Here is a 20,812-nt window from a genome sequence, read left to right as displayed (position 1 = left end):
GTGGACTTTCAGACCATTTTCTTACCTTTGGGGAGGTTGTGAAAATGTCATCATAGAAAATTATGCAAAAAAATTAAAAACCTGGTTGAAAATGTGCATTTCCTCCATTGGTTAAAGTGTGAAAATATGCATCTGGGGAGTATTTATGTAGTTTCTGGGAAATTTCACATTTTTGAAACTAGAAATAATTCAATTCTGTCAACAGGTGGACAATGGAATGAAAGGGACCTGACAGCCCACAAAACACAGACAGAATGGATTTTACATGTTCTGTACATTCCTACCTGGAATTGAACACAGACCCAAAGTTTGTGATGCAAACTTGCAGAACAAAATGTGCAATATGTTTGTAACCTGTGCATGACAACATGCATTCATTTGAAAAATGGGCACAAGCAGACTTTAATCAATGGGTGCACAATTGATGTGTGCATTTGGGAAAGTGTACCCAAAAATATGCATACATTTTCATGCAGAAGAAAAGGGAAAGAAATCAAAATTCTCAATTTGATATGGACAAAAGTCCCAACAAATTTTGAGGTGGAATTCAGAGAACATCAATGAGCCTGAGTCTTGTTGATTCACACATCTATACTGTCTATGTGAATGGGGTGCCAAAATGTGGACTGCTTCCCCATTGTGTCTAGTTTGACCCTGACCTAGTGTGACTTACAAAGCTGATATGCCACAATAGGTTAGTTGCACACTCCACATCTCCATGGGATGTCTGGATGATCTCATAGCATCCTAAGATGTAAGCTTCCAGTTCCAATAGCCCTTGAACCTTGATTCTATGCTGCTTTCTATGGTTGAATTTCAATTACCAAGCAATTTTGCATTTTTAGGAACATTTCTTTTTTATCTCTACCTGTTTAATGTAAAAACAAAACAAAAACACATGAAAGCTTGCAGATCAAATCATCTCAACTTTATCTCCAGTAATATGGGACAGATTTTCTAAATGGGTAAAATCATAGCTGTGCTCAGATATTATGTATTGCACTGTCCCTATTTACTCTGGTTTTTATTTTCATGGACTCCCCCCCCCCCACCGTGCTGCCATTTCCTGGACTTGATAGCAGCCTTGAGTCACGATCTTTGCTTCAGATATCTCTGACATTTATGCCTCCTACCCAGCTCTGTTATAAGGTCTTGCTCCACACAATAAATTTCATCTCAAAGCCATACATGCAGCTTCCCTCCCTGCTGCTCACTTGGCTTGCCATAGATTGCCAATCAGCGAATTTTCTTTGCCCAGTTATCAGATTGTGTCTCTAAGGTGTCGAAATGATATGACCTATTTTAGGAAATGAAATGAAATGTCACTGTTGACTTGCTGGTTTGTATACTAAATACTAGCAGGCACCATCAGAGCAGCTTTGTCTTCTGCATGCAAGACTTTCTTGACTCCAATAGGAATAATCATAGACAAAAAAGGACAGCAGTGTTGGGGATTTGATGCACTCACCAATATGCTGTAGGGATGAACAAATCTGTCAATTTCACTTGTTTCATTCCCAGCCTCCCCACGACTGTGTGCCTTTTGGTGCACACTTTCCCTACCTACTATATGCATTTTTGTAGACATTTCTGTCTTCAGAGAACTGCATTACAAGAAAATACCCGTGGATAGCTTTGTTCTTGTCCGCACAATGATCCGGAAGTGCAATTTGGGTAAGTTCTCATCAAACTGCAAACTGAACTACATTTTCCCCATCCCTGTGAGGCTGCAGTGCAGATCTCGAGATGGTGCTTCTGGGATCACTGCATCATATATTTGAGCTGCTGGCAAGCATTTCATACCATCAGCAAGAATTTCTCACTGCCTACCACAGTGAGTGCAACTGATATTCTCCCTGTTCCTCCGGAACCATTTTTTAGGACACTTTCTGGATGGAATAAAGAGCATTGCATCGTGTGTGCGTTTCAACCATTTTTTTTTTTTTTTAGCTTCTCAGTGGATTGTACAGGCCCGTCCAGACAGGTCTTGAAAAGAGATTATGCTGATGATGCTGATTTATACACTGCTATGCATGTATTGTAACAGAGGTAAAGGAAGCGGTACAAAATAACAGAAGCAATGGAAGTTAGGTCCCTGTTGCAAGGAGCTTACAAATCTATGGGCAGAATCCATGAGGCGCTTACATCCCTGATGATGCACTTACGCCCTAGCAATCCTGTTGTGCAAGTGGGACCCACTGTGCAATGTTTATTTGGCACTTCCGGGGCAACCCAAAATGAGTGAAAATATTCTTTTCTGGAAGGAATTTTCTCCCTCATGTAAGGGAACTCCACTGGCCTGGCTCCTTCCAGAAATGAGTGTTTCCGCTTGTTTGGGGGCTTCCTCTAGGAAGCATTAAATCTCCCATGCATAAGCAGTGAATCCCGCTTGTGCAATGGAATGAGTGGGACCCACCACTTGTGGAAGGGAATCGGTGGGAGTGGAAGCACCCTGTTGGATTCTGCCCTGCAGTGGAGGAGGCAATAAAAGGAGGAGAAAGAAGAAGGGAAGAGGCAGGCTGTAAGAAAGGATAAATGGGAGGAAATCTCATTGCAAGGAATCTAGGCAAGTCTCAGGTAGGGATAAAGACTATGGAGTTGTGCAACTTTAGTTGCTGTGGAAATAAAATGATGATTGGGGTATTCTTGGAATGCCATATTTGTCCCACATCTGCATGGGCTTTTCATTGGAGACTGTAAGCATTCATCACATCCAGTCCCTACGGTTCATAGTATGTCCAGAATCACATGAAGTTCCAGTAGTCCCGAAGGTCAGCTGCGAACCAGTGTGGTTCAGTATGGACATCGACTACGCGACATTGGGCCAGTCACCAGTGGAGGCTGGTGGCTCCAATTCCAGTGGGGCTATAAATCCATTCTGGGTTTCAGTCATAATCAGCCAGAACTCTAAAGGACCTATCCAAGGTCTTAGACCTATTTTGGGGATAGGCATCAGCACCTTGTATAGCTCCTTTAGAATTCTGGCTGGTTCTGACTGAAACCCAGAATCAGAGCCACCAGCCTCCATTGGGGGGAATGGGAGCTCCTTGGAGAAAAGGTGCCATAAGAGACGAATGAAGTTGCTGACTTCTGCCATTGCTCATCCCCTGTGTATCTGCACAGTGATAACACAACTTGGACTACACACTGCAAGATGTCATGTAGGATGGGGTGTACCTCACATGACAGCTTATCTTACTTGAGAGATATTTCTGAAATTTAGTTTGCCACTGAAACCAGTGAAACTAGGTAAGCAATGATTTCATAGGAACAGGACCTAAATTATACACACATACAGGCACACAGAGAGACAGAGAGAAGAAGAAGAAGAAGGAGGAGGAGGAGGAGGAGGAGGAGGAGGAGGAGGAGGAGGAGGAGGAAACAGAAGGAAAATGTGGATCTGCAAATGGCACACACAAAATCCCCACAATGTAATAAGCCTCAGTAATTCCTCCAGTTCCTGCAAGATTTTACAACAATCCTCCTGTGACAATCCATTTTACATTTTAACAATACTTTGGATCCCAAAACATAGCCTTATCACAGCTCCAGGAAAGTTTAAAACAATTCTCCTTTAATTCATTTAAAATGCCACAATATGAATTTCATTGTTCACAGAAAATCATTCAAGGGCATCCTTCGAAACAGTGCGAGTTTTCTAGTCTCAGCAGACTTTTTTCACTATACTTCTAAAAAAAATGATAATAATGTCTTGGAATTTGTCTGATTTGTCTCATCCAAGCATCCCCTCTTGCATCAGCAGCACAATCCCAGGCAAAAAGAAGGGAGGTGGTTATGTCTGTTGGTTCTGTGTGAGATCTGATACCACAACCCTTGGGGAAGCTGAACTTTAAAGCACTCGATGAGTTTGTTTCAATGGGAGGGCCAGAGTTCAAGTTTGCTATCAAAAAAAGGCAAAGAGAAAGGACACAGTTTGATAAGCTTCACTTGTTAGCCTTGGTTTGGGTAAGCATAGGCTGTGTCAGAGTTGCTAGCACGGTTAAGCTGAATGAAAGGATGACTGACACACACATACAAAAATGAGAGTTGTATTGGAGGAGAAGTAGAAGAAAGGTATGAATGCTTGTCAACACTGGGAAAGATATGATCTTGCACTGCAGAGGTGGAAGGCTTTGACATGCTCAGATGATATCCATCAGAAATATGCTGTTGGTGGGTTGCTTATTTTTTGAGAAGTGGTACTTCTAATTTCTTAATGACCAGGTGTTAATGGCAAGTGCATTACTGTGTCACAAGGAACATATGAGAAATCTGTTGCAGTTTGTTCTTGACCAGAATTTTGCCTGTTAGCACCTCCTGGAGTTGAATGTAGACCCAAATGTAATTTGTGGTCAAAGCCTGTACATATCTAAGCTTGCCATGTGATTAGTGGAACATATATATATTAGGGTTGTGCACCACCTCAGTCCGAAGCCCGAATAATGAGTCAAAGCGGGCTGCTTGGGAGGTGTCACTGCATGATATGAGGTGGAGCAGAATAGCAACAAGGCACCCCGAAGTGAACCAGCTTATATATGAAGCTCCTCATCTGACTTGGTGAATCGTTCTGAGTAAACAAGACAACCTGGCACCAAAAGTATCAACTTGAGAAAGTTCAGCAAGGGCTTGAGGAGGAAGAGGAGAGAGGGAGGGAGCTTTGGTGAATGGAAGCTCTAGTTGCCAAATCAACTGAAAATAACCCAGCAATTTCCAATCAGTGACAGTGGTGGAGGAGGGGGGAAGACTGAATAACTGGAGAAAAGCGGCTGCGTTTCAGAGACAGAGATCGTTCTGGTGGTGCTACTTAGGGATGTGAGAACCCACCCTGTCCGGGTTCTCCAGATGCCCCCCCAGCCCCTGCTCCACTTGCCAGTCCCTCCACCACTGCTGCAATCGCCATGTTTTTAAAAAAACATGGCGCTTGGAAGTCTATGTGCACATAGACTTATATGCAAAAAACGCCATGAGTCTTAAGTATATAGGCGATTCACAGCACTTTTTACGTATAAGTCTATGTGTGCACATAGACTTATGTGCAGAAAGCACTGTGAATCACCCAGGCAGGAGGAGGAGGCATGGTGCACATCCCCACCACTTGCTAGCTGTCTCCTCCTCACAAGCAGGAGACCACTAGCAGAGGGGGGCATGTGATGCTCCTCCTCCTACCTGGTCAGCTCTCAAGGACTGCCGACCAGCGGAGCATCTCAAGCCACCGCTACTCGCTAGCTGTCCCCTCCTTGTGAGCAGGATATGGCTAGCAGTCCTTGGGGGTGTTTCCACCACTGATTTGCCCCCTGAACTGACAAGGCACAGCATGATCTCGAAGCTCCGATTCTCTTTCCCAAAACAAACCCATTAATGTCTCCTCAGAAGTAACTCCCATTGTGGTCAGTGAGACTTTCCCTCTTAACGCCCTCAGAACTGACAAAGAACTAGGGCTGTACGAACCCCACTCACCCGAGTCTGCTGGGGGGTCTGCAGGGGGGGGGAGGCGATCCATTCCTCCCCCCGGAATCCTCCCCGGCAGGCTCCGCTCCAGCGTAGCCTATCACGGCAAAGAGCAGGGATACAAATGGCGTAGTGAACGCCATTTGTGTCCCTGCCCCTTCGTGTGATAAGCTATGTAATGACGTAGTGGATGTTATTTGCATCCCTGATCTTTGCCGTGATAGGCTATATAAAGATTTACGTAGCCCATCATGGCAAAGAGCAGGGACGCAAATGGCGTCCGCTACACCGGACGCCATTTGCATCTGCAGACTGGCAGCGGATGGCAGCAGAGTGAACGGACAGACCCGGACCCAGATGGAGGCAGGTAGGATACAGCCGGCGTGAACTTCGTGGGGTGGCAGAGGTGAGTGGTCCATTCCACCACGGACTCCGGGGGGGGGGAGATTCTTTAGAATCTGGCCTCATTGGAGTCTGTGGCGGAACTCTCTGCCATCCCTACAGAGAACCACCTCAACTGACAAGGCACAGCACGATCTCGAGGCTCCGATCCTCCTTTGTTTAGTTTATTGCAGTAGGAAGAAATGTCAACCCTTTGTTATAGGGATCCTGCAGGTTAAAATGGGGGTTGGTTTCCATCTTTGTATTTACTGCTCTCTTTTCCAGCACAAGCATATGTGTGCCTACTGGGAAGTAACTCCCATTGTAGTCAATGAGAATTGTTCCTGAAATGCAGGTGCATCTGGACTTTCAGGGGAAAGGGGATAGAGGGGGGAAGCCTCTCTTATTGGTTAAGCAGCCCCTGCCAGTCAGATGATGTTCATTCCAACCCCCACCCCCACCAGGAAGTATGTCCCGTGAAGCAATTTTTGTTGCTCGTGGAGCCCTGCATGGGCCACATTGCAGCAAAACTGACTCCTTTTTAAAAATCCAGTACTCCTCCATTAGCTTCTCCTTCAGTTGTCATAGAAATGCAGTCATTGACAGCAGAGCAGGCAGGAGGAGGCAGCGACGTGGGGCTGAGAGGTTTAGCTCTCTTTTTGTTGAGAGTTTTTGTGGAAAAAAAACAAATTTCAGCTGCATCTAGCACAAAAAAGGACTCGGCCAAGGGATGGTGGAGAAATCCACCATGGACTCCAGTGAGGCTGGATTCTTTAGAATCCAGCCCTCCAGAGTCCATGGCAGAATGGACTGTTCCCCTCCCACATGAAGTCTGGTAGGGACGGATCCTACCTGGTGCCGGCCGGTCCGTGTCCATCCGCTGCCATCTGCAGCCATCTACTGCCGGGCTGCGGATTAGGGATGTACGAAAGTCACTTACCATTTCGCAGGTGTGATTTGCTTTGGGGGGGGGAGGTGCTCTGTCCCTCCCCCCGGAATCCTCCCTGGCCAGCTCCGCTCTGCAGCAGCTCTGTGGAGCTGCTGGCCAGGGCCATCCGCAGCCGGAGTTCTGTAAATCTTTATGTAGCCTATAATGGCCATGGGCAGGGACGCAAATGGCATCTGCTATGCTGGACGCCATTTGCGTGGCAGCTGCCGGAAGTCTGGCTACAGACGGGCCCAGCCAGTGGTTCTGCAGACTCGCCGCAGAGCAGAGCCAGCAGGAAAGGATTCTGGGGGGAGGGACAGATCGCCTCCCTCCCCCCTCAGCAGATGCCCCAGACCGGATGGGTGAATAGGGTTCGTGCACCCCTAACTGGGCCAAACTGTCTGAAATTTGGCAGGATATTTGGCATATCCATGTCAATAGAGAGTCCCCTAAGTGTCATGTATTTATAATGAAAACTGAAAAAAAGTTATGTCCATTTGTGTTTTCCAATTGAAGTCCAAACCGAGTGATCCAGATATCAGAATGTCACTTTGGATCTGGAACCAAGTCGAAGCAGAGAGGGTCCAAATCGGTCTGAGTTGAAGTGGGGCTGATTTGGATGGTCTGAGGTGGCATCTGAAGTGAAGCGGGGTGTCTGTGCACAGCCTGTGTGTGTGTGTGTGTATGTGTATGTTTATGTGTGTGTATATATGTATGTATGTATGTATATGTATGTATGTATGTATGTGTATATATGTATGTGTGTGTGTGTATATGTATATATGTATATATATATATATATATATATATATATATATATGATACTGAAGCTGAAGCTCAAATATTTTGGCCACCTAATGCGAAGAGAAAACTCTCTGGAAAAGACCCTGATACTGGGGAAGACTGAAGGCAAAAGGAGAAGGGGATGGCAGAGGATGAGATGGCTGGATAGCATCACCGATGCAATGAATATGGACTTGAGCACGCTCCGTGAGAGAGCGCAGGACAGGAAGGTCTGGCGTGCAATGGTCCATGGGGTCACGAAGAGTCGGACACGACTGAACAACTGAACAACAACAACAACAAATATATATATATATATATATATATATTAGTGTGTGTGTGTGTGTGTGTGTGTGTGTGTGAAAAATGTGCATAAAAACTGTGCTTCGAATAATTGCACAAATGTGCTTTAATCAATGGGAGAAAAATGTGTACATTTGCAAAATGTGTATGAGTGATATGTACATTTGGGAAAATGTGCATGAAAATAGGCATACATTTTCATGCAAAACAAAGGAAAACAAAACAAAACTCACAATCTGATGCAGATGTGAGTTGGAATGAGGTTTGAGGTGGAATTTCGAGAATCTCAGCGAGTTCAGTTGTTTTGCTGATTCACACATCCTTGTGCGTCACACATGGATGTTGATACAAAATATATTCTAGTGTATGTATAATTTGTTTTTAAGTTTGTATAATAGTTAAAAATGAAGTGGATTTCCCAAAGAAGGTGGGCATGTGAGCCAGATATTCAGGCTGGCACAACCCTTCAGGGCTAGACCTGGGCACCCACAGCTCTGCTCACAGTTGAGTTTGCCTGTGGGGTGACTCCTCAGAGCACAGGCTGGAGTATTTCTTTAGACAGAAAAGGAAAGAAAGGACAGAAAGTGGTGTCTCTTAACTCACCATCAAAGTGTACTACCCACAAGTTAGCATAAGGTATGACTTTGAGTGGGCTATGTATGCATATTTTACAAGAGTGGGTTATTACTTCAATATCCTTGGCTAATAGCTTCTTTCACTCTCTGAAGAAGTATAATTATGTAGCTAATTGCTGGCTAGAGTTAACTGTGTCTTACTTGTAATGTGTTTCATAGGTTTCTTTAATGCAGATTGCAAGACCACTTCAGACCTTATAAAATCCAGATCTATTAATTATTGGAAAAGTCCACGTTTATGCTGTGAGCTTTGGTGGGTATCTTTAGGAATGGCGGAGAATTCTGCCATGGATTTCAGTGAGGCCGAATGCATTGGCATTCAGGCCCCCGAAATCCGTGGTGGAACGGCCTGCCCCCCCCCGCGGATTCCCCCCGGGACGAGACCTGGGGCAGATGTTCCGGATGGCAGCAGCTCCAGTGGTGGATTCGGTAGCTGGTCTTTTGACCGGCTGCCGCGGCCGCCATTTGCATTCTGGTCTTTGCCGTGATAGGCTACATAAGTCTTTACGTAGCCTATCACGTCTGGGGGGGGGAAATGGTATACACAAATGGCGGCGGCTACGGTGGCCACCATTTGCGTTCCTCATTTTCCACCATTTTAGTCTACGTAAATATTTATGTAGACTATTAAGGCGGAAAAAAAAGAGGAACGCAAATAGCGTAGTGGGTGCTATTTGCGTTCCTTTTTTATTTGCCATTTTAGCCTACGTAAATATTTACGTAGGCTAAAACGGCGAATAAAAAAGGAATGCAAATAGTGCCCACTACACTATTTGCATTCCCCTTTTTTTCACCATAATAGTCTATGTAAATATTTACGTAGACTAAAACGGCGAAAAATAAGGAACACAAATGGCGGCCACCGTAGCCATCGCCTTTTGCGTACGCCTTTTTTTTTACCCAGATGTGATAGGCTACGTAAAGACTTACATAGCCTATCACGGCTCCCTGGCTGGATGCAAATGGCGGCCACTACGGTGGCTTCCATTTGCATCCGCACCAGCCAGTCCACGGCTGGAAATCCAGCTGCGGACGGCCCTGGCCTGGCCGGCTGCTCCATGGAGCCACCGTGGAGCACAGCTGGCCGTCGAGGATTCTGGGGGGAGGACCGGATTGCCTCCCCCCCATCGAGGATTCCGGGGGGAGGGACGGAGCACCTCCCCCCCCACGAACACAATCCACGAAAAGGTAAGTGACTTTCGTACATCCCTAGATATCTTTACTACACATCAGCTCTTAGTTATCTGCAGCCTCTTATTTTTACTGTCTCAACTTAGGCTCATTGTTGCAGGTTGATTTATGACAGCAATAGACAAATGAACATGATGATCACAAATACTAAAACCCCTTGATCAACATTCTGATTAACATTGGTGTTTTGAGGAACATTTGGGATGGGAATCAGATAACATTAGAGATGCAAGAAAAATGAGTCTGTTAAACATCTTTGCATGCCATGTTTTTCTTCAAATAAGAGTTGATTAGTTTCATCACAAACATCCACTCACAACTGTACCACATATTCCAGTGCGCAAAAGAAAAAAAGAGAGAGAAAAAGCAAGATCCAGGAAACAGCCTAAATGAAATATGCAGTTTTGTGCCTCTGAGTTCATAGTTTTGGTCTGCAGAAATCCAGTTTAAATTTTAAATGGTATCCTTAATGACTTGTTGGGGTATTTTATATTTTGAGCAGCGTGTTAGTGCTCTCCCCTTCACTTCATCATCTCCTCTGAGACAATTCTTTATTAAATTAAGTATTTCATATTTAATATATGAAACATTTCAAGTGTAGTTGTAGGAGAGATGGAGGTGTGGGATGAGAAAGTCCTACAATATGAACAACAGCCAAAACAAAGAGGTGCATAATAAATTGCTTTTTAGAATATCCTAGATGGCTTTGCCTTTTTGACAGTTGCTTTGAGAACAGATTTGTGTAGCACTGTAGATGTTGAAAAGTCCACCCACACCCATCCCATAAATCTGAATAAAACAATTACCCTTGCTTCTGGAACCCCTGTGTTGCCATTCATATTCTTCCTGGGCTGCTACTACTCTTCATGTGATGGAAGAGTGGACAGATACCCCATCTCTTGTGCAAATAATGTAATAATTCCTCAGCAAGGATGTCTGATTGAATGTGCACCAAATTTGTATGATCTCCATCCCTCCTTTTCTTGAGGGGGGGGGATAATTTTAACTTGCTGCTCATTCAGCACTATTCTGGGTATATATTTGTTCCCCCATTCCACCACATTCTAGGTCAACATGGGAATATATGGCTTATAGGGAGGCAAGAAATACAACTTTATAAGGCAGTTCTGCCCCCTCCTTGCCCTCTTTAGGGAGGAGCTGTGGATCAGTGGTAGAGCAGCTGCTTTGCATGCAGAGGGCCACAGGTTCCATCCCTGGCATCTCTAGGTAGGGCTGGAAAAATGTATGCCTGAAACCCTGGTCTAACTCAGCATAAGGAACAAGCTTCCTATGTTCTATGTTCTTTCTATCTAGCAAGGTGGCCTCCCAATACCAGGGCGGTATGCCTATGTACAGGAGTTGGTGGGGAACATGGGGGGTGCTGTTGCACTGGTTGGCCACTGTGTGAACAGAATGCTGGACTAGATGGACCCTTGGTCTGATCCAGCAGGGGTCTTCCTATGTTCTAATGTGCAATTAATTAGTCACCCATGGGGGCTGAGTAGAATTTTGTGTGTGTGTGCCTTGATATAAGTTTTTCTCCTACTCCATACTGCTTTCACACAAAGGGTGCGGCATATTATGATTTGGCTAATTTGGCTTGCTAATTATTCTGGTCACAATTATTTCTTGGCAGGCACCAAGGGAGGTAAGGAAGGCTATTCTGGTGAGCATCCTGAGGCGCCTGGAGGGTAGGGATGGTGGAGAATTTCTCCCCGAAACTTCGGAGGGCCAAGCGCCAACGTGTTCGGCCCCCCGCACAAGTTTCGGGGAGAAATTCTCCGCACCCCCCTGCCTCCCGCACCCCCCCTGGGACGGGACTTACCTTTGCCAAATGTCCCTCCCGGTGGCAGGTCCGGCCGGCAGTTCGGCGGGTGTTCATCCGGGGCGGGAGTGGCAGCCGGTCTTTTGACCGGCTGCCGCCGCCGCCATTCCAATAAAAGAAAAAAAAAAACGCCCCCGTGATAGGCTACGTGACGATTAATGTAGCCTATCACGGCTAGATCTGCAAAGTCAGCCGTGATAGGCTACGTCAATCGTCACGTAGCCTATCACGGGTGACTTAAAAAAAAAAAGCGCATACGGATAATGGCGGCCCCCATAGGGAGCCGCCATTCCTGTTCCTTATTTGGTCGCTGTAGTCTACGTAAAGATTTACGTAGACTACGGCGAAAATAAGGGCAACGTAGCCCGTGATAGGCTACGTGACGATTAACGTAGCCTATCACGGCTGACTTTGCAGATCTAGCCATGATAGGCTACGTTAATCGTCACGTAGCCTATCACGGGGGCGTTTTTTTTTTTAAAAAAAAACTTCGGAGTTCGCGGCCGGGCGAGGCGAGGCGCCTCCTCCCCGGCCTGAATTTCAGCCAGGCGAGGCAGGAAGCCTCCCCCCCGGCCTGAATTTCGGCCGGGCGAGGTGGGAAGCCTCCTCCCCCGGCCTGAACTTCACGGGGGGAGCAGCGAAGCGCCTCCCCCCCACCGCGAACAAGCTTCGAGGACAGGTGAGTGACTTTCGTCCACCCTTGCTGGAGGGTGAAGGGCTGTTAACTCTGGCACCCTGAACAATTTAGTCTACTGAACACTGGTCAGGGGATGGGCTTGAACAACCTTGACTTGCTTAGTGTGACATCCAGGAATTCAGGCTTATCTCTAGCCTGACAAGCCAGAGTCATAATCCAAGAACAAACCCTGTGTAATGACTCTGGCTTGTCAAGGGACAGGCAAGCCAGATTTCACAAACGGGATTGAACACTAACTAAGCCAGGGAAAGAACATTCCTTGATTGGTTAGCCATTCCCAATGGCAGGAGGAGCCAAATGGGAGCTACTGACCCATAAGCACTAGCACTCTGGCTTGTTCACAGTAACCCAGATTTAAAAACAAAACAAAACTCAGTTACTGGGATATCTGAACAAGGGCAGTATATCTCAGGGTACTAATTACAGGGGAGCAGCAAAAGAATAGAACTATTGCTTTGGTGGTCTGCTGTGTGAGCTTCCCAGAGTCATACCATAGATCACTGTGGAAAATGGGATACAGGACTAAATGGCACTTTGGTATGATCCAGCAGGACTCTTCTTATGTTCTTAGATACTTTTGACTAAATTAGGGATGTGTGAACCCACCCCTGTATTTATTATTTATTTATTTATTGTTAAATTTATTAATCGCCCATCTGGCTGGTCACCCAGCCACTCTGGGCGATGTACAACATACCATAAAACAATTTAAAACAATAAAATTCTACCATATTTTTTTTTAAAAAATACCCTAACCCACCCCAAATGCCTGCCTGAACAACCACGTTTTTAATGCACGACGGAAGCTCATTAAAGAGGGGGCATGACGGAGTTCCCTAGGGAGGGAGTCCCACAGAGTGGGAGCCACCACACCACCTCTCCCTCATCCCCACCAGTCTAGCTGTACAGGTTCTCCGGGCATCCGCCCAGCCCTTGCCCCCACTTGCTGGCCCCTAGACAGTGCTCGAGCCCCTTCTACACTCCGCAAGCAGCCCATACTCACCCCAGCAGCCTCATGCATTTTGCGCATACACAAATATGTGCATTTTTGCGATTGCCATTTTATTTCTCAAAAAATGGCAACCACAGAACTCGATGAGGCCACCAGGGTGAGTGCGGGCCATTTGCCGAGCACAGATAGGGGGCAAGCAGGGGCAGGGGCTTGGAGAGTGGGGCTCAGGGGTGTGGGCACTGGGCAGAGGTGGTTCCGCCTGATCACCAGACGGAATCAGGCACACGCACCACCCCTAGACTAAATGTTATTACATTGAAACTGTGCAGTCCTCAGCTTTACTATTACCATGGATGCAAAGCTTCAAATTATATCAAAATTAATCTCCTATAAGAAAAACACAGTAGAGGGTATTAGATTGAATATAAGAAGAGGAAATTATATTTGATGTCAAATTATTAACGTTGGACAGATGCTTTTCAAAATTACACTGATATTTAAACATTGAATTCAAGAAGCAATCCTAGCATTGACTAATCCATCAAAATGGACTTTGTTTTTAATAATGACTGGGCAGAACATTCATTATAACATATCTGAATGCAGGGAATCAAAGAGAGCTGCAGCCTGATTCAAATTATGCCTTTTCCCTTTCTGAGGATTTAATTATTAAGAAGTCATATATCTAATATTTTGGAAGACAGGCTAGTGATCATAACTGAGAAAGGGGAAGAATAATGCATACCTCTTGAAGAGAATTCATTTCACTTTCTGGTAGATGAGTTCACTAACACAACTCCTTGGATTTATGCCAATGTACAGCTATTCCTTGATTCACCTGTAGAAATAGTGAGGATATGGGTATATCAGAAACAACACTACAACCAGCTTACCAAACATAATGCCCCAATTCACACATAATGAGAAGCTACAGTGGGTGAATATCCCCACGGGACCTCCCATTGAAGCACCCCCCACCATTTTGAATATTTGGGACATATAGTTCCTTGTTATGTGCATACCCAGCAAGGGTATGTTGAGGTGGTCGACAAGACACTTGCAACCCTAAAATGGGTCATGCATTCTGGGCAGGGATGGCTCAGGCGCCTGATTCAGTTTGGAAATCTGGTGGACCTGCTCCTCCCCACACCCCTGAGCTCTGCTTGCCGAGGCCCTGCCTGTGCTTGCCCCCTGCCCATACTCGGTGAATGGCCTGCACTCACCCTGGGGGCCTCGTCAAGTATCGTGGTTGCCATTTTTTGAGAAATAAATTGGCAATCGCAAAATGCACAAATTTGCACACACATGAAAGTGTGCATTTTGTGAATGAGCATCTTTGAGTATGGAGAAGTGCTCATTTTTGCAAATGTGCATATTTGTGTATGCGTGAAAATGCGCATTTTCCAAAAAATGCACATTTTCGCACACACATTAATATGTTCCTTTGCAAAAATGTGCATTTTATACATGACAATATGCACATTCACAAAAATGTGCATTTTCACACATTCAAAAAACATGCACATTTTTGCGATTGCCATTTTATTTTATTTTTAAATGGTGACCACAGCAAACCCCAGGGGTGAGTGCAGGCTTCTTGCTGAGCATGGGAGGGGCTTGAGTGCAGTCCAAGGATTGGTGAGCAGGGGCAGGGCCAGACGGGCATCTGGAGAGCTCAGACAGGGATGAGTTCACATATCTCTAGGTCTGGGTGGCTTGTCAACCACTGCAACAACCCACCCTCACCAGGTTTGCACAGAACAAGAAGCCTTGGGGGCTTGGATCACCAAACCTGGCATCTGCTGGGGGGCGCAACACACCATGGCTAAAATAAGCCACGGTGGGCTGTGGTGATGGTGTGAACCAGGTCATTATTAAATGCACTTTGCAGGAATATTAATCATAGTTGAACCCTCATTAATCAGAGCTGTGGAGTAGCATCAACTTGATTATACTTGTTGAATGACATGCTTGTAACTTTATGATATACAAGCACAGTTCCATCATCATCATCATCAGCCACCTCTGCATCTTGTGGCACAACAGCATCAGGATTGCCACCTGTGGGAAGGGCAGGGTGTCAAAAGTAGCCCCCAGCCCCCCCAATTTTCCTACCCCTCTATTAGATGGACATAAAAAGGGAGGCAGGAAAGGAAGGAAGGAATAGATCTACAAAATCAATAAGTGGTAGGAAGAGTTAAAGCAGAAGTAGGTAGCATTCATGGGCTGTGGGCATATTTGGCAAGTTGATAAACTGTCCTGGGCACCACCACAAAATGGCTGCCATGGGAGGTGTGGCAAATGACAAGGAAGCTGCCCCAAAGATAGGGGTGTATGAAACCCCACTTCTGTATGCTGGGGTACGTAGGAGGGGGGAGGCGACCCAGTCCAGTGCGCTGGGGTCCAGGGGGGAGGTGATCCATCCCTTCCCCTGTGGAATCCTCTCCATCTGGCTCTGCTCCACAACAACGCTGTGGAGTCGCTGGCCAGGGCCAGCTGCAGCTGGACTTCTGGCCGCAGCTGGACTGCGGCCACAAATGGCAGCCACTACACCGGCCACTATTTGCGTCCCTGCCAAGCCATGATAGGCTACGTAACTATCTACGTAGCATATCATGGACTACCCCTCACCCCCCGAAATCCCCCCTGGAACACACCTACCTGGCAGCGGCAGCAGCTCCAGTGGTGGCTCCGGGTTGTCTTCCAGCCGCTACCGGGCTGCTGAGGCCGCAAATGGTGTCCATCACAGTGGCCACCATTTGCGTCCCTGCCTTTTGCCATGATAGGCTACGTAGATACTTATATAGCCTATCACAGCTTGGCAGGGTTGCAAATGGCAGCTGCTACAACAGCTGCCATTTGTGGCTGCAGCAGCCTGGCAGTGGCCAGAAGACGACCCGGACCTGCCGCTGGAGCCGCCACTGCCAGAGCCTCCACCAGAGCTGCTGCCACCACCAGGTAGGTCTGTTCCGGGGGGGATTTCGGGGGTGGGGGTAGTCTGTTCTACCACAGACTCTGGGGGGCCGGATTCTTTCACTGGAGTCTGTGGTGGACTTTTTCAACATCCCTACACAAAAACTGAGTACAAGGCAGAGGTGTGGTCTAAGCGACATCACACCAAACAACTCCTTTGAACCCAGTTTTCAACACCAACAGAAACCTATTTTACAGCAATCCAGCTGCCAATAAGAAAATGTATTGTTGTTATTACTTTTAAGTGGGAGGGATAGGGCATACTGGTGGGCACCAAAAAAAGGTGTTGCAGGAGTGTTGGTGCCCACAGACACCACATTGCCTAAACCTAGGTTAAGGCAATGATTTTCAAGCTTTCTGCCTTTGGGGTAGTTTTGAAATTTTCTTTAGCAAGGACAGATTTCCCTCATACAGCTGGTATCTCCTACAATTCCTAAATCATGACACAGAGGAACAGCATGGCCATAAACAGGGGGAACAAGAAAGTGGATGAAAGAGGGGGGGAGGGCAGCCTCTTCAAGCTGATCATCAATCAGTATTCTACCAATTCTCCCATCTCATTTTTCTCACTGTTCAGGAATATAACGTTACCTGAGAGAACCCCTTTTGTAGGATGTTCAGTCTAAAATGGCAATCAGAAAAGAACTCTGCATGCATCCATGGTCATGGCTGCTTTTTTCAGCCCCTTGTTTTCATCATCCATGGCAGTGAGATGCTACTATGAAGAGGTAATACTTTCAACAACATATTTCTATGAAAATGTCCACCCTCACATAATGGAGTTAATATCAGCTGGCTTGAAATCTACCTGTGAACCAAAATGTAAAACCTGAAGTTAATGAAAGAGAAAATGGAATTGCATGAAAGCTAAGGCATGGGATGCCAGTGTGAGAGCCAGTGTGGTGCAGTGGCAAGAGTGTTGGACTGGGAGCTGGGAGATCCGGGTTCTAGTCCCCACTCGGCTATGGAAGCTCACTGGGTGACTTTGGGCCAGTCACACACTCTCAGCCCAACCTACCTCACAGGGTTGTTGTTGTGAGGATAAAATGGAGAGGAGGAGGATAATGTAAGCCGCCTTGAGTTCCTTGCAAGAGGAAAAAAGGCGGGATATAAATGCAATAATAATAATAATAAAATAATAAATAAAATGCTGATGTTTAACATTCTGTCATTGTCTCATATTGTATGAGAGCTTTATTCAAGCTATTTCAAATTAGTCACCTGAAATGCAAAAAAAAAAAAAAAAAGGCGGGGTGATGGATAGCAATATGACAATTCTTTCAGAAGTGTTTTCCTTGTGATTTCTTCATTCTACACCAATTTTCTAGTGTGGAGCTGAAACACACAAATCATTTCCACAAAAAGTTGGTAACTTCAAACTGTATGAAACAATACTTACATTTATAGAGTATTGGCAAGTATCCCAAGTATGATGATAATTAGCCCAATATTGAAGATGGAACAGCATGGCTACACAGTGGAGGCTGATAGCTCTGATTTCGGTGGGGCTATAAAATCATTCTGGGTTTCAGTCAGAACCAGTCAGAACACTAAATGAGCTATCCAAGGTGCTGAACCCATTTGCTGGATATGGTTTAGCACCTTGCAGAGCTCCTTTAGAGTTCTGTCTGGTTCTGACTGAAACCCAGAATGGATTTACAGCCCCACTGAAATCAGAGCCACCAGCCTCCACTGTGGTTATATATACTGGTGTTTCTATAGCCAGCCACTACCTTTACTGCCAAACTACCTTTATATTAAGTACAAGGTTCAAACACAATATGTGCTTTTTTTTTAGCAAAAGCAACTGTGGTGGTCACCTGATATGGAGCAGGGCCATAGTGCACTGGGAAGTGAGGTTTAGGGCACAATCCTATGCATGTTATGACAGAGAAAAGGCCTACAACTCCCAGCAAGCCCCAGCCAGCCATGCTGGGAGTTATAGGCATTTTCTCTGTCTAAACATGCAGAGGATTATGCACTTAACCCTTTTGCCACTGCATTGTTTCTCCATTGATAATCATCCTCCAATATTCCCTCAGAGGGAATCCTAAATAATTTTGATACCCTACTAGCAGCATTTCTCAGGAAGATTTTTTTTTGGGGGGGGGGTTGCTGCACATCTCTCATTATATCCCATCCATAATTTAAACAAACAAACAAGCAAATGAACACCCAACCACTCAGTATGCCCCCAAGTTCAAGATCAAACTCTACAGCGTTCTGAAATAAGTATTTGGAACTTTGTGCACAGAAGAAGATGAGATGGAGCATATTCTGTGGAACAGAAACTGTTGCTTACACTGATGATTTCCTGGAGGGGGTGTCTCCAGCTCTCTATGCTCTCAGACATTTGCCAGCCATGAAAGAAAGAAAAACATAAATATCTGAAGAAACAGAAAAGAGCTCTTCAGCCAGGTATTTCTGATTGCTGGTTTCCACTTTAAAATAATTGGATTTCAACAGAACATGCTAGGGTTCAGCCGTATGCAAAAAAAGTTATCATAATCATGAAGGAGCAAATCTTATATCTGAAGTAGTATATGGATTTATATGTTTATTTTCTCCCAATGACTGCTCCATCAAGAGCAAAAACTGAAGAACTCATTTAAAATGAACATAACTTCAAGTAAACCTAATAGAATGGAGTACTGTTAAGACATTACTTATCATAAAGGATGACACTAATTTCAGCTGAGTTGTTGTCTACATTCATTCACAGGCAGATAATGCATAAATTTGCTTTTCAAACATTATAGAAGAAGTACCAAAACAAGAAACATGACTTGCACTTCCTGTTTGAACTCTTGTTATAACTGATTAAAGGTTTCAGCATTGTGTGTCTGTGTGTGTGTGGGGGGGGGGGCAGGCGGTGGGGGAGTAGGGATGCTGGAGAAATTAGAGTTGGACTAAAATGAGCCTGGATTTCTAAGAATCCAACCTGCAAAATCTGCTGCAGAGTGACCCTCAGGCCATGCAGAGACCGTGGACTTTCAGATGATTTCTTTTTTAACTTTCCCAAAATTTATGCGTACATATTCGTAGGCAAATATGTAAGTTTCTGCTGAGGAAATGTTGAATGGAATGGGGACAATACATTAAATGTTACTTATTGAGGTAAATTATCTAAATAGTTATGTAAATACTTACGCAATTATTTGTGGATTTTTCTGCATGACGAAAAAGAAATCTTCCGCATCCCTCTGTGGAAGGGCGAAGGAACAAAAGGCACCTGACAATCCACGAAACACAGACAGAGTGTATTTTACACAGTCTGTACATCTCTAGTGTGGAGTGGAAGTGGAGTTGTATCATAGTACCATATTATTTGCAAACTAAAGTTTATATAGTTCTGAGATGACTCAGCAGAATTAGGAACTGCACAAAAACTTATCTAAGCTGCTATCAGGGATGAAACTATCTATATTTTGCTGAGTCGTGGTGAACTCAGAAATCTTTAGTTAATCAAGATAAGCGCAGGCCTCCTACAGAAGATGTAAGCCCATAATATCTCTTTCTCAGTAGAGATGAGCACACACTTGGATAGAGCAAAGTTGGACATAGAACTTTAAGCAAATAATACTAGACCCATTTTTTTCCCCAACATATGAATATAGGGACATAAATATGTAGGGGAGCATGGCCAACATATCCAACTTCAATATTTTTCACTCCAAGGAGCAATGTACGGGGAGAAAACAGATTTTAAAGCAGCTGCCTGTAAGAAATCTCACCAGGAAAAGTTAAACGGCAACAAAAGTAGAAACCGGGAATTTTCATCACACAAAACTCAGAATTACAATCCATGGGCAAAATTATACTTTGCTGGTAGCTGTATCTGGAAGTCTAGATATTTTGGAATAATGATAGCAGGGGATCACATACTCCACCACCACCCCTACCCCCCAAAGGTTCAAGCTAAAGATTAATGTGTTGGAGGAGTTTTTATGAGTAGATGCGATGGCAGGACTCACCCAGGGAGCAGAGCTAGTAAACAACTTTGGATGCACTAGAATGCTTTGGGTGCAAATAAGGGTCACAAGTATAAAGTTGCCTAACAGCCAGGAGGAGCCAAATAACTTTCCTCTTTTGCCTGAGTCCCTTGTGTACTAAACATTAGCATATACACTTTGTTTAGTAGCAGTGGTGGTTTCATTATGTTAGAAACTTTGCCTGATTTGCTTCGCTGTTTCATACTTCTGGCTGCTTAGACAAGGGACCATCTGTTTATGACTCAGTAAGGTTTGCCAATCCCTTCTCTTTCTGAATTCAATCTGCTTCTGATAACAATCTCAAGACAATGCTTATTCCCAGAGAACCTAGGTGTTTTCATCTTACATATGCTCAAGCATAATTAATTCAAGGTGGAAACACCTTTCCACCAGAGCTCCCATGCCATGAGACATGGCAGAGGGAGAGAGATGACTGCCTCCCAAACACAAACTGAGCAGTTCACATTGCCACAGGTGTATCTACAAGGTGCCAGTGGAAATAAACTTCTCTTTTATGCTATTTCACATTTCAAGGACAGTTAGCCCAATCCAGGAGAAAGATTCTCAAGGAATTTGATCTTGTGGATTTGTATATGGACTGACCTGATTCACATCTCTCTGACTATTGTGTGTAGGGACAGACCTCTCCCAACCCTCCCAGCTGGGTTATCCATGTTCAGCCCCTCCCAGCTGGATTCTCTGGG

General features: G+C 45.1%; 1 long non-coding RNA gene across 1 annotated transcript; it reads right to left on the bottom strand.

Annotated features, from left to right (window-relative positions):
• Positions 1 to 3,553: 3,553 nt before the first annotated feature.
• Positions 3,554 to 19,319, bottom strand: LOC146346678 (uncharacterized). The gene is made up of 4 exons (XR_014789826.1): positions 19,267 to 19,319; positions 16,708 to 16,924; positions 13,889 to 13,981; positions 3,554 to 3,901 (listed from the first exon to the last, which is right to left on the bottom strand). It is a non-coding gene; the product is annotated as an uncharacterized LOC146346678 (long non-coding RNA).
• Between the last annotated feature and the right edge of the window lie 1,493 nt (positions 19,320 to 20,812).

The sequence above is a fragment of the Heloderma suspectum genome, chromosome 4 (assembly GCF_057233095.1).
Source record: "Heloderma suspectum isolate Gila_16-S chromosome 4, 16-S_ref, whole genome shotgun sequence".
NCBI lineage: Eukaryota > Metazoa > Chordata > Lepidosauria > Squamata > Helodermatidae > Heloderma > Heloderma suspectum.
The sequence above is the reverse complement of the archived record's forward strand: the minus strand, read 5'-3'. Positions and strand labels throughout refer to the sequence as shown.